Source organism: Piliocolobus tephrosceles, chromosome 6 (assembly GCF_002776525.5).
Source record: "Piliocolobus tephrosceles isolate RC106 chromosome 6, ASM277652v3, whole genome shotgun sequence".
In the NCBI taxonomy this organism is placed as follows: Eukaryota; Metazoa; Chordata; class Mammalia; order Primates; family Cercopithecidae; genus Piliocolobus; species Piliocolobus tephrosceles.
This window is the reverse complement of record NC_045439.1, coordinates 117,997,344-118,009,076: the sequence shown is the minus strand read 5'-3', so window position 1 is coordinate 118,009,076 and position 11,733 is coordinate 117,997,344.

Genomic DNA, 11,733 nt, shown 5'->3' with positions numbered 1-11,733 from the left:
AGTTTAAATCACCAGTAACAGAAGAAATTAACATCATATATCATTCAATAGGAGCCAACAAGGAAAAAACAGAATTACTTCTGTGATATTCTAGCCAGAACAACATGGCCTCAGCCTTGTCATGAAGAAACATGCGACAAACTAATATGAGGGACATTCTTTAAAAAAAATCCCTGGGCTAGAATCTTCAGAAATATGAAAGTAATAAAATTAAAGACTGTGGAACTTTTGTATTGAAGAAGGGATTACAAGACAACAGGGTATAATATTAGATCCAGAAATGGATCTTTTAGCTATCAAGATTATTTGGGATAATTCCTGGAACTGACATAAGACAATTATATTAAAAATTACATGGGAATTCTTTGAAATATTCTTGCAACTTTTTAAGTTTAAAAATGTGTCAAAATAAAAAGACAGCCAAACAAAAACACTGACCCTAAAACTCTTCAGAATATGACTCTAACACTATAATAGTTGTTTGCTTGTGTTTACTTTTTTAAAACTAAACTGTTCTTAATATTGTTTTATCTCCTTTCATTCTGTACAGCCTCACATCTTCAAAGAATACAATTCATTTGCTTTCTGCATTCATCTTTCATTCTCCAACTGTATGTATTTGAATTCTGACTTTAATATTGCACTAAAACTATTTCTATAACTGTCATCCCTGACCCCCTTTATTGCTACATTCAATAAAACTATTTTTAGTTCTTTTTGATATAATTTGTCTTCCTTCTGAATGTTGTAGTCTGACTTTCTCCTGATTCTGTCTCTACCTAATATACATCCTTCTAACTATATCATTCTCATTACTCTAGACATCAATTTATTCACTAAATATCTAATGAGTTTATTTCAATCACAAGGTATTTTCTAGGAGCAGGAAATCCAGTGGTGAACAAAATAGAGCAAGTCCTTATTCTCCTAAAGGTTGCATTCAAGTGGGAGAAAACAGACAACAAAGAAGTAACAGATAAACAAGATAGTTTCAGGAAGTGTGAAACAATATGATAATAAGACAACACAGTTTGACAGAGAATGACTAGGAGAAAGGACTGTGAGGTAGGGATTGCATAAGATAGGTAGATCAGAAAAAAACTTTTTGACAAGGTTGTGTTTGAGTAAAAAAATGTAATGTGAAGTCTAATAGAAAGCATTCCTGGAAAATCAAGCAATAAATGCAAATGCCCAGAATGTTGAGTGAGCTTTGATGTGTTTGAACAGAAGAAAGAATGGTGAGACTGAAGCAGAGTGATCAAGAAGTAGCATTGTGATAGCAAGGTTACATAGCGAGTTTGGATTTTATGTCCAGTACAACAAAAAGCTACAAAAGTGTCCTAATCAAAGCTCATGGGGTTTTCTGATTTATATTTAAAGGTAAAACAAATGCTTTCTTTTCTCCATATTCCTTTTGAAGGTACATCTAACACTATAATTATTCTGGTAATTTGTTGGTATTTCCTGAGAATTCCATGTTAATCTCTCCACTTTTCTTAAAGTACACATACTCCTTCGATAAATCATTCCCATAATCTTATCTAACACCTATATACACTGATAACTCTTCAGAATCTCTTTTGAGTTGTAAACCCATTGTCTAGTAGTCACTATACATATGCATAGACTCTGCTCACCGTCTTTTCCTTTAGACCAGCTATCCCTCCTACATTCCCTGATTTACTGAAAGACACGGCCATCCACTCAAAAACCTTGTAGATAGCCTTGGTTACTCTAGGTACTCAATAAATAACCAACTCAAATGAAATTTTCTCATTGGAATCACTTTCATGAATTTTTTTTCTCATACCTCAGTGTAATACTATTGATTTTGGTTCTCTCTTCATGATCACTGAACTGATCTATATGCAAATGCCTGTTTCAAATCTCAGCTATGCCAAACTCATTTTGCTTATGCTGTCAGAATGAATGTTCATGAAAATGCATTTGTTCAGGGGGAACTCATGCTGAAGACAGACACATTGAATTAGGGCAACTCCTTTCAATGTGCCTCTTTTAATAAGATGTTTAATATAATAATAGTAACAATAATTGCAATGATGATGATAATGATGATGATTGATGATGACTTAATGAGTGTTTGCTACAGGATAGACCCTTATCTAAAAGCTCATATATGTTAACTCATTTGATCCTCATGTTGACCATAAGGAGTAGATTCTATCATTATGTCTATGTTGCAAATGAGGTAACTAATGCACAGAAAGACTGAGTAACTCATCCAAAGGTGTATGACCAGAGACTGGCAGAAGTAGGATTTAAAGTAACCTGACTCCAGATTCAGTGCTGACTACATTCAAACCTAGTACAACATGTAAGATTCTGCATAGTTTTCCCTTTCAAAACTTCCCCAGCTCTCATTCCTCACATATCTTTCTCATATTATACTGTTAGGTAATGTTTAATATTTCACAAGTTTCAGGACAACATCATATTCTCATTATCCATGCCTTTTTTATGTATGCCCTTTGTACTCTTTATTTTTAACAACTGTCAAAGTCTATTTTGTCTACAATCTGGAAAGCTACGTATCTATTTATATCTACATATATAAGATACATATTTAAGATATATATACACACACACACCCAATATATATATGGTGTGAGGGTGTGTGAGTGTGGGTGTTAGAGAGACAGGTTCCAGTTCTGTTGCACAACTGGAATGCAGTGGCCAGATATCCCAGCCCACAGCAATTTCCCACACCCAGGCTCAAGTCACCCTCCCACCTCACCCTCTTAAGTAGCTGAGACCATAAGCATGTGCCACCATGTCCAGCCAATCTTTATATTCTTTTGATAGAGATGGGGCTTTGCCATGCTCAAGTGATCTCCCACCTCAGCCTCCCAGAGTGCCAAAATCACAGGTTCCTGACTTAAAAAAAAAAAAAAAAAAAAAAAAAAACAGAGACGGAATCTCACTATGTTGCCCAGACTGGCCTCAAACTCCTGGCCCCAAGTCACACTCCCACCTTGGCCTCCCAAAGTGCTGGGACCATATGCACGGGCCACCGTGCCCAGCCAGAAGCTAGCTATCTAAAATAACTTGGTCTCTTTATAAAATCCTGTAGTGAATTCCTAGAACTTTGTGTTGCCTTACTCTTTTTTTTTTTTTTTTGACAGAGTTTCACTCTTGTTGCCCAGGCTAGAGTGCAATGGTGCGATCTTGGCTCACTGCAACCTCTGCCTCCCAGGTTCAAGTGCTTCTCCTGCCTCAGTCTCCCAAGTAGCTGGGATTATAGGCATGTGTCACCACGCCAGGCTAATTTTGTATTTTGAGTAGAGACGGGGTTTCTCCATGTTGGTCAGGCTGCTCTCAAACTCCCGACCTCAGGTGATCCACCCACCTCGGCCTCCCAAAGTGCTAGGATTACAGGCGTGTGCTACTGCGCCCAGCCACCTTATTCATTTTTAATCGTCCTCTAATTAACATACCTAAACTACTTTTAAAAAGCTTAAATTATCTCTCTGTGCTTTGAATTAAATGCAAATTTGCCAATCTGTTTTCTCAAATACTTTGTAAGGGCTTCGCTATAACTCATTGCGTTCACAGTGGCATCATTTAGAATAATACACCAATTTTTAATGAATGAATGAATGCATGCCACTACCAACCACTACTATCTCATTTCAACTCAGTTTTCTAGCAGACAAGGTGGTCTTTCAATATGGGTACATAAAATATTTTCAAAAATAAAATAACAGAGGAGAATGAGGAACTCACTGAGCATAGGGAAACTACCCAGTTGTTGATACATAGATAAAGGTGATAATTACATATCTAGAGGGTAACATTAGAACACTGTGTATTTGGGGATAGGGAGGAAGTTCAGAATGATATGAAAGAGAAAAGGGATACATGAAAACTTAGGTGTTAGGAAACAATGATGCAAATTTTATAGTTTTGTCTGGCAGGAGTAAATGAACTCAACTTTCCAAGACCTTAAAAACCATCTTTTGGTTTTGTAATAATAACTACCCTTCCTACAAAATGAAACCAACTAGGCACAGTCATCTCGCCACAATAGTAGTTCTTTTGTGTGCAACTACCTTGTCAATATTCAATTATAACTAGAAAAAAAAGTCAATGATTTTTGACAAGTTGAAATGTGGTGATTAAGCTAATGATTCTTTTACATTTAAATATATTGACCAGGGAGATAGAGAGCTATATAAAGAGGACTAGTGGCTCTCTTTGAAATAAAGCGTTTAAAGAAGAGTATAGTTGCTGGGAAAGAAGACTCAAGAATCTGCAAATCCAGCTAAAATGAAAGTTTAAATATTTAGAGAAGGTTGGTAGTTGGAAAGCTATTCACTCGTCCAAGTATTTTAGCCTAAAAAGGTGGAAAATAAAAAGCTGTTTACAAGTTTTTGCTGGTTTGTTATATAAAATGTGTTGTGTCTGTGATATCTAAATTTAAAGTAACATGATTTAAACTGCACTATGTGATGAAGAGTCCTCTGAGGTCACTAAAGCTTTGATTTTCCAGTTAGCTTATTTTATAGCTAGTGCTTTGGAAGCCATCAAGTCCATAACGAGATAGATCAATCAGATTGTTTTTATTGGTCTACTGCGTACCATAGACTATACACAGCAGTACTCATTGAATCAGACTGCTTGGGAACAGCAGCTTTAACCTTGAGACTTGAACAGAGAAAATAACAGCTTCAAAATTAAATCTCCATGAATTATATATATTCTTAAATAAAATTGAATTTTTAAACAGTGTCAATTGAAATCCATTGGTAATGAACCAAGTGCAGTTCTTTCAAAGAGGAATCACGGTCTAAACACCACATTGTTACTGATTTAAAATGGCTTACTTTAAAGCCCTATATTCAAACATGAGGCTTTACAAGTGATTCCAAGAAACTATATTTTTTAAATAGCTTAAGCAATATTCTAAAGGTAAAGTGAAAAGGAATAAGTGACCTTCAAAAGTTGCTTGCAGGGCCCATGATAATTTTATTGTTTTATATTTGCTTATCTGCCTTTCACAAAAATCTGAGGTAAATGAAAGAGGTAACACAAGCCAATTATATGGTACAGTAAATGGCATACTCATGGCACTCAATAAATGTTTATTATCATACCCAGATATTTTAAAAGGCTCAAATATTAGTGTAAAAATACACAAATTACCTGACATCCTGATTTCCTATGTCCAAGTCAGTTTTATCAGTGTTCAGATTCCTCCAAAAAAATTAAGGGCACGATGTGATTTTACTGGTAATAAGGGAAAACTGGTAGAATTGGTGCTGGAATCACTAACTAGGAATAGTTTACCCTAAAGGATGTGGACAGTTCACATCACATTATCCAAATAAGTATATAACCACAGGTAGAATTTGTATCCAAAAGATCTCTGCTATGGAGTGGGGACATGGAAAGAGAATCTCTGCAAAGTGATGATGAAGAGGGATTACTTCAACTTTTAGGAGTTCTTCACAGTTGAAGTAGATACACACCAAAACCTGGCCACATTAAAAAAAAATTAATTGTGTAACTGTAAGACAGACAGTAGGGACTTGGCTGGTGGCCAGTGTCTCCGAGAAGTGACTGAAGTTTATAGTACAATGCTAATCTTAGCAGGCAACTGGACACGAATCCAGAACTGGAAAACAAGTACTTGGCTCCAAGGAGCCCACCTGGAACTTCCAAAATGAATTCAATGCATGCAAATGGTGTACAAAATTCCAAATTTTGTATAAATTTTATCTATATTGATCCAGACCCTGGGTAGCCTGAGATTTCAAAATGCAGATCTTCAATACCTGCAACTGAACAAGGTTGAGGTGACCAGAGGGCTACCATAGAGCTGTTGCCCAGTACACTATAAAACATTGGTGTTTTCCTGTCCCATCTGATACCATGCAGCAAGCACCACATTCAGAACTAATCATTTCCTATAATCAGCTTCAGATTCCACCAAGTCTTACCCCTCAGCATCTATCAGTAAGAGTTTAAGAAATATTCTCAAAATATTTAAGAACCATTAAAATATTGCTTCTAAATTTTTGATGACTAGATTTACAAAGGAGCATAAAGTGGTATTCCTCTTGGAGATGAAATAAAATTTCTCTGGTCCATCTTGCTTTTATTCTTCTCTGCCATAGGTTATAAATGCCACAAATGCAGAGCCAAGTCTATTTTATTTACCAGGATATACCAATCTCTTAGTAGGTGCTCATGCAATATTTATGAAATGGTAAATGCATAAAGGGATAGATAAATATTGCTACAGATGAATTTGAAAAAAAATAACTTGCTCTTATCTTCTTAAATTTTCTGGGACAACTTTTGGCAACTTTTTTTCTAGCAGTATTTTTAGAGTGGCCCTTAATAAATTAACATCAACTTGTCTTTCCAGTGTTTTCTTTTATACTAACGTTTCATTTGTACTTTTTGGTATTTGATGAAAATATTTCATATTCTTATTATGCTCTTCTTACATTAAAGCTAGCCCTAAATAAATACTTGTTGAGGAAATTTCATGCATGCTATTTACGATGCAAAGTAAGGTATCAAATTAGCTTTCTCAGCCTCCCCTTCTACTGAGCTTTAACTGGAATAGGAATAGGGTATAGAATTAATCTATGCCCATCTCAAAGCCTAACTCAGTATCTTCTACATGGCAAATGTTCAAAAGATATTTGTGGATTAAGACAAGTGGTCAAGAGCACTAGTGTCACTAGATATTAGCGAAAAATAATCACAGAAATTAATAATTGGATCAAATATAAATCTGTGGCTTTATTCAATACAACTGACCTATTGACTGAGATGTGGAGGCATCCAGGTATTGAAAAGGAACCCGACAGCTGTAGGCAGAACATATGGTTGAAGTCAAAGAGTCGTGATTTCCAAGAGCCACTACTTAGGCAGAAATAATATCTTTGGCATTTTTCTTCAAAATTCTCTAAGCCCACAACAGTATATCAGTGAGGCTGCTAGACATATTAATAGGGCTGCAGCATTTAAGAAAGTAAACGTGACAGTGTCAGTTTAAACCTATCTCTAAGCAAAACTTGAGGATAAAAGAGTGGTATACTTAACAAAGTTTTACATTTAAGGCAAAGCACCCCAAAATGCAGAAAATGTGCTATTGGATATAACTAAGTTTTGTAAGAGCCACTTTTCCAAAGAAACTTATATAGATTTCATGATGGAAGAAAATGGTCCATAGATTCAGTGTAAATCAGACATCATTCCTCTGCGCCCTCTTTGCCCTCATTTATGAGGTTATACATTTTGTGACAGACAATGGAACTCAAAACAGCTACTGCTCATCAGAGCAAGACACCCTAATGGGAAGAGTGTCCTCCATTATCTTCACAATGTATGGAAAGGTGCTGCAATGGAATGACTCATTCAACTAATGTTCTCAGTGACTCCTGAGTTTAATACCATTCAAGAAACATTTATTGATTGTCTACCATACAGCATACACTGAAGCAGCTGTGTATAACAGCATTGTCGGTACACATGGTTTTGCAAATATTTACTTTGACTTCCATCCATGCCTCCACACTTACTTACTACATAATCTCTTTTAATAATAATAATGTGGGCCAGGCGCGGTGGCTCACGCCTCTAATCCCAGCACTTTGGGAGGCCAAGGCAGGTGGTTCACCTTAGGTCAGGAGTTTGAGACCAGCCTGGCTAACATGGTGAAACTCCATCTCTACTAAAGATACAAAAAATTAGCTGAGCGTGGTGGTAGGCACCTATAATCCCAGCTACTGCGGAGACTGAGGCAGGAGAATAGCTTGAACCCGGGAGGTGGAGCTTGCAGCGAGCTGAAATCGTGCCATTGCACTACAACCTGGGCAACAGGGTGAAACTGTGTCTCAAAATAATAATAATAATAATAAAATAATAATAAAGCAACATTTGTTGAAGGGTTACCAATTGTCAGACACTATGTTGTCATTTAATCCTCTATAACAAACTAATTAGATTAATACTGTGATTATTATCCCCTTATACAAATGAGGAAACTGCAGCCTAAAGAGGTAAACTGCTTTCCCAGTTTCCTCATCTGAAAAACTCCTTCCTTTAAGCAATATTATGAGAATTTAAAGTAATGTAGTTTTAATGTCAGGAATAAGGTATAGAAAGCATCGAGGATAGTAGTCATTCATTAAATAATCTCCATTGTAACTCAGTATTATTATATTTCCCATTGATTTTATCTTCCTTGATATTTTATATATTTAATGGTTTAAACTATATAATTTAAAATTTACTCACATACTCTCTTGTCTTCTTTGCTAATCATTTTTACACACTCTAGCCTACTTTCCCTATACAGTTAATTAATATATTTAAAGGTGAAAACTATAATTTGTATAGCTCATATTCCACTTATAATGGACACTTTCAACTGAACGTACCTTCATTTTATTTCTCTCTTTCCTCCTGACTGATTGCGGAGTACTCACTCCTTCCACTCTACCAATAATCCATCATGTCTAAGTCTTAGGCACAATAACTTTTTATTAACTACTAACTATTTACTGCTGTTTTCCACATGTACCATAGTAAAACAAAACAAAAAAATTTAAGTGTGCCAAGTGTTCAAATATTTCTGAAGACCTGTATTCCTAAGCCAAGCAGAGGCTGGCTGAGTTGGGTGTCATGCAGTCTAGTGGTTTTGAGAAATACATTATTGCTTAATCAAAAATAAGACAATTGTGGCTTAATTTATCTTTAGGAATTGGCTGAATAAAGTTCTGCTTCTCAGAAAGCTGAGGCTGAATTTTTAAAAAAGCTTACAACTTAACATTCTAGAACAGTTAGAAGACACTTGGAAACTGAGAACAAAGGATAACTGCTCTAAGTAAATTGTACACTTTTAAAACACCTTTAATATCTTCTTAAATTACGAGCACAATGAATGCAACTCTGTCTGGAATGGACTATTTCCTTAATGCTTTTAAAAATTCGTATTGATTTCAATCATTGAATATACTATACACTACATATACAGAGTTGTTTCTGAAGGGAAAGCTTATTTCCCGTTCCTCTTGTTTCCAGGAGGAGGAATTTTTAATTGGGACTTCCCCAGAGTACATGGCCAGCTTCTTTTGCCTCCAGCTTTAATCAGTCCAGCAGGAGGTTTGAGGTATGCTTGGAGGGTGACGGTATTGGTCCCCATATTCCACTGGTGGGTATAATGTTGTTAGCATTGGAAATTCCATCTATTTTTCCTTCCACCCCAGAAGAGTGTGGGTCATGGTTCAGTATGACTACTCCATAGGCTCAATTTTTCCATTCCAATGACTGCCTTTAAGTCTAAATTTGTGGAACTGGAAGAACCAGAAAACTCATTTCAGACCTCAGACCTGAATCATGTTCACTAAAACAAATTTGGTAATGCAAATCCATTTGTTCTCCATCTGCCTAACTCCTACTCCTGTTAAATGGTTCTAAACTCCAGATGAGTAAAAGGTAGAGCTAGATATTCAATCCCTAACCAGCACCCCTCACCCCTAAATCCACATCTAAATAAAATAATTCTTTATTTTCACATTTGCGGATTTAAAAACTTTATTTCAAATGCTTATATTTTTACTTTAATAGCTGCCATATAATAAAAGTAACTGAGTCTTGCTTATTTCGAAATCTTGCATGTGTCTTAGTATACTGCTTAATTACTTCAGTGAATGTACCTGCTAAAGTTCCTGATTCATAGCTGGTGTTTAATAAATCCAACTGACCTAATTGCACTCCAGATAAAAAACACGTAGTTTTTAGGCCACGAGAAACTTCCTTTTAAAATAGCTACTTAATCAAGTTCTGTTTGACTATCACATCTTTGTTTTGTTCTCATAATGTTTATATAGCATGGAAAACTTCTGTAATCTATTGACATGCTTTATAACCCTTAGTTCTTTTGTATGAATCATGGTTAGTTGTAAGGCATAGTTGTAAACAACATGTGTCAATTATTCTAACAGAAAGACCCTCTGATAGCCTTTCATTTGCTTTCTTCAAACTTCACATACACATGTCTATCCTTTTCCAGTTCTCATCCCAGGTTTCCAGTTTGAATTTCTGTAGTTCTAAAATTAGAAAGCTTAGAATTACAATCTAAGGCCCTCTGCATCTAAGCTTCTGGATTCTATTTACTTCTCACCAACTAGACTACTGAACACGAGATCTGGAAGGTAGAAATAAGTTGAGAACTAGCTTCCTGCCACTTTGTCTACTGCTTCTATAAAAGCCGTTCATGATGCTCATACACTGTAGGTGGAAATGCAAATTTGTTCAGCCACTGTCGAAAGCAGTTTGGAGATTTCTCAATGAACTTCGAACTACCATTCAACCCTGCTGTCCCATTATTGGATATGTATCCAAAAGAAAAATTGTTCTATCAAAAAGACACATGCACTGGTATTTTCATCACAGCACTATTCACGATAGCAAAGACATGGAATCAACCTAGGTGCTCATCAATGGTGGATTGGATTTTTTTTAATGTGGTACTTATACACCATGGAATAGTACACAACCATAAAAAAGAATGAAATTTTGTATTTTGTAGCAACATAGATGCAGCTGGAGGCCATAATCCTAAGCAAACTAATTCAGGAGCAGATAACCAAATACCACATGCTCTCACTTATAAGTAGAAGCTAAACATTGGGTGCTCAGAGACATAATGATGGCAGCAATAAACACTGGGTTCTACTAGGAGGAAGAGGGATGGAAGTGGGTAAGGGTAGAAAAATTGCCTATTGGGTAGTATGCTTACTACCTAGTGATGCAATCAGTCATATCCTAAACCTCAGCAGCACTGCACAATATATCCCTGTAACAAATCTGCACATGTACCCTGAATCTAAAAGTTGAAAGTATTAAATAAATAATAAATTTTCAAAAATGCATGGAGATGTTTATTTCTATTGCAGTGTTCCAGTCTTCAGCTTCATAAGTAATGAGAAGCACATTTATGGCAGTGATGATGACAGAATTCAGACTTCTACGGAATAATCAGTGGTTATGTGAGTGTCAAGGGGCAGTTGCAGCAGTGGTGGTGTTAGCTATTAACTCGATTGTAGTTGCAGCAGCATGTTCTTGAACTTATCAGTCCTGACCTCAGATTTCATCTTCTTCTGGTAGATGTAGCATACATCTCTGAGTGTTCTCTTAGAAGACCAATCTAGAGCTTCATCCCACTCCTTCAGCTACTTTATAATCATTCAGTTCTTTATATTAAATGTTTTTCTATTTAAAATGGCAGCAATGTTTTTTATTTTTTGAAATGGTCCCTAACAGCAACAGATCTTCTCGTGTTTAATTCTTGAGTCTGTGCTGATTACACAGAATTAAGGATATAGTTTCTAAAGTACTTTCATTTTTATATATTTTAGCATTATTCCGAAAGGCCTGGAAAAAAAACTATTTTTCATACAGATTTGAAAGTGAAGTGACATAGATGGGTCGCTATAGCAAGAAATTACCCTATATTTTTCCATCTCTGTCATCACAGGTATCTCACAGAATTTGAAGTCCGACATTATTGATGGATATATTAGTCATGAATAATTTAATATACATTAAAAATAAAATGGTCAGATATGGGCAGATTTTACATAACAATTTTTAATGTTCTAAATGTGAATAACATTGAATGAATGCCATTAAATATATAGTCTATCAATGTTTTGCAATGGTTACAGGAACCTAATGAGTCATTCAATTTTC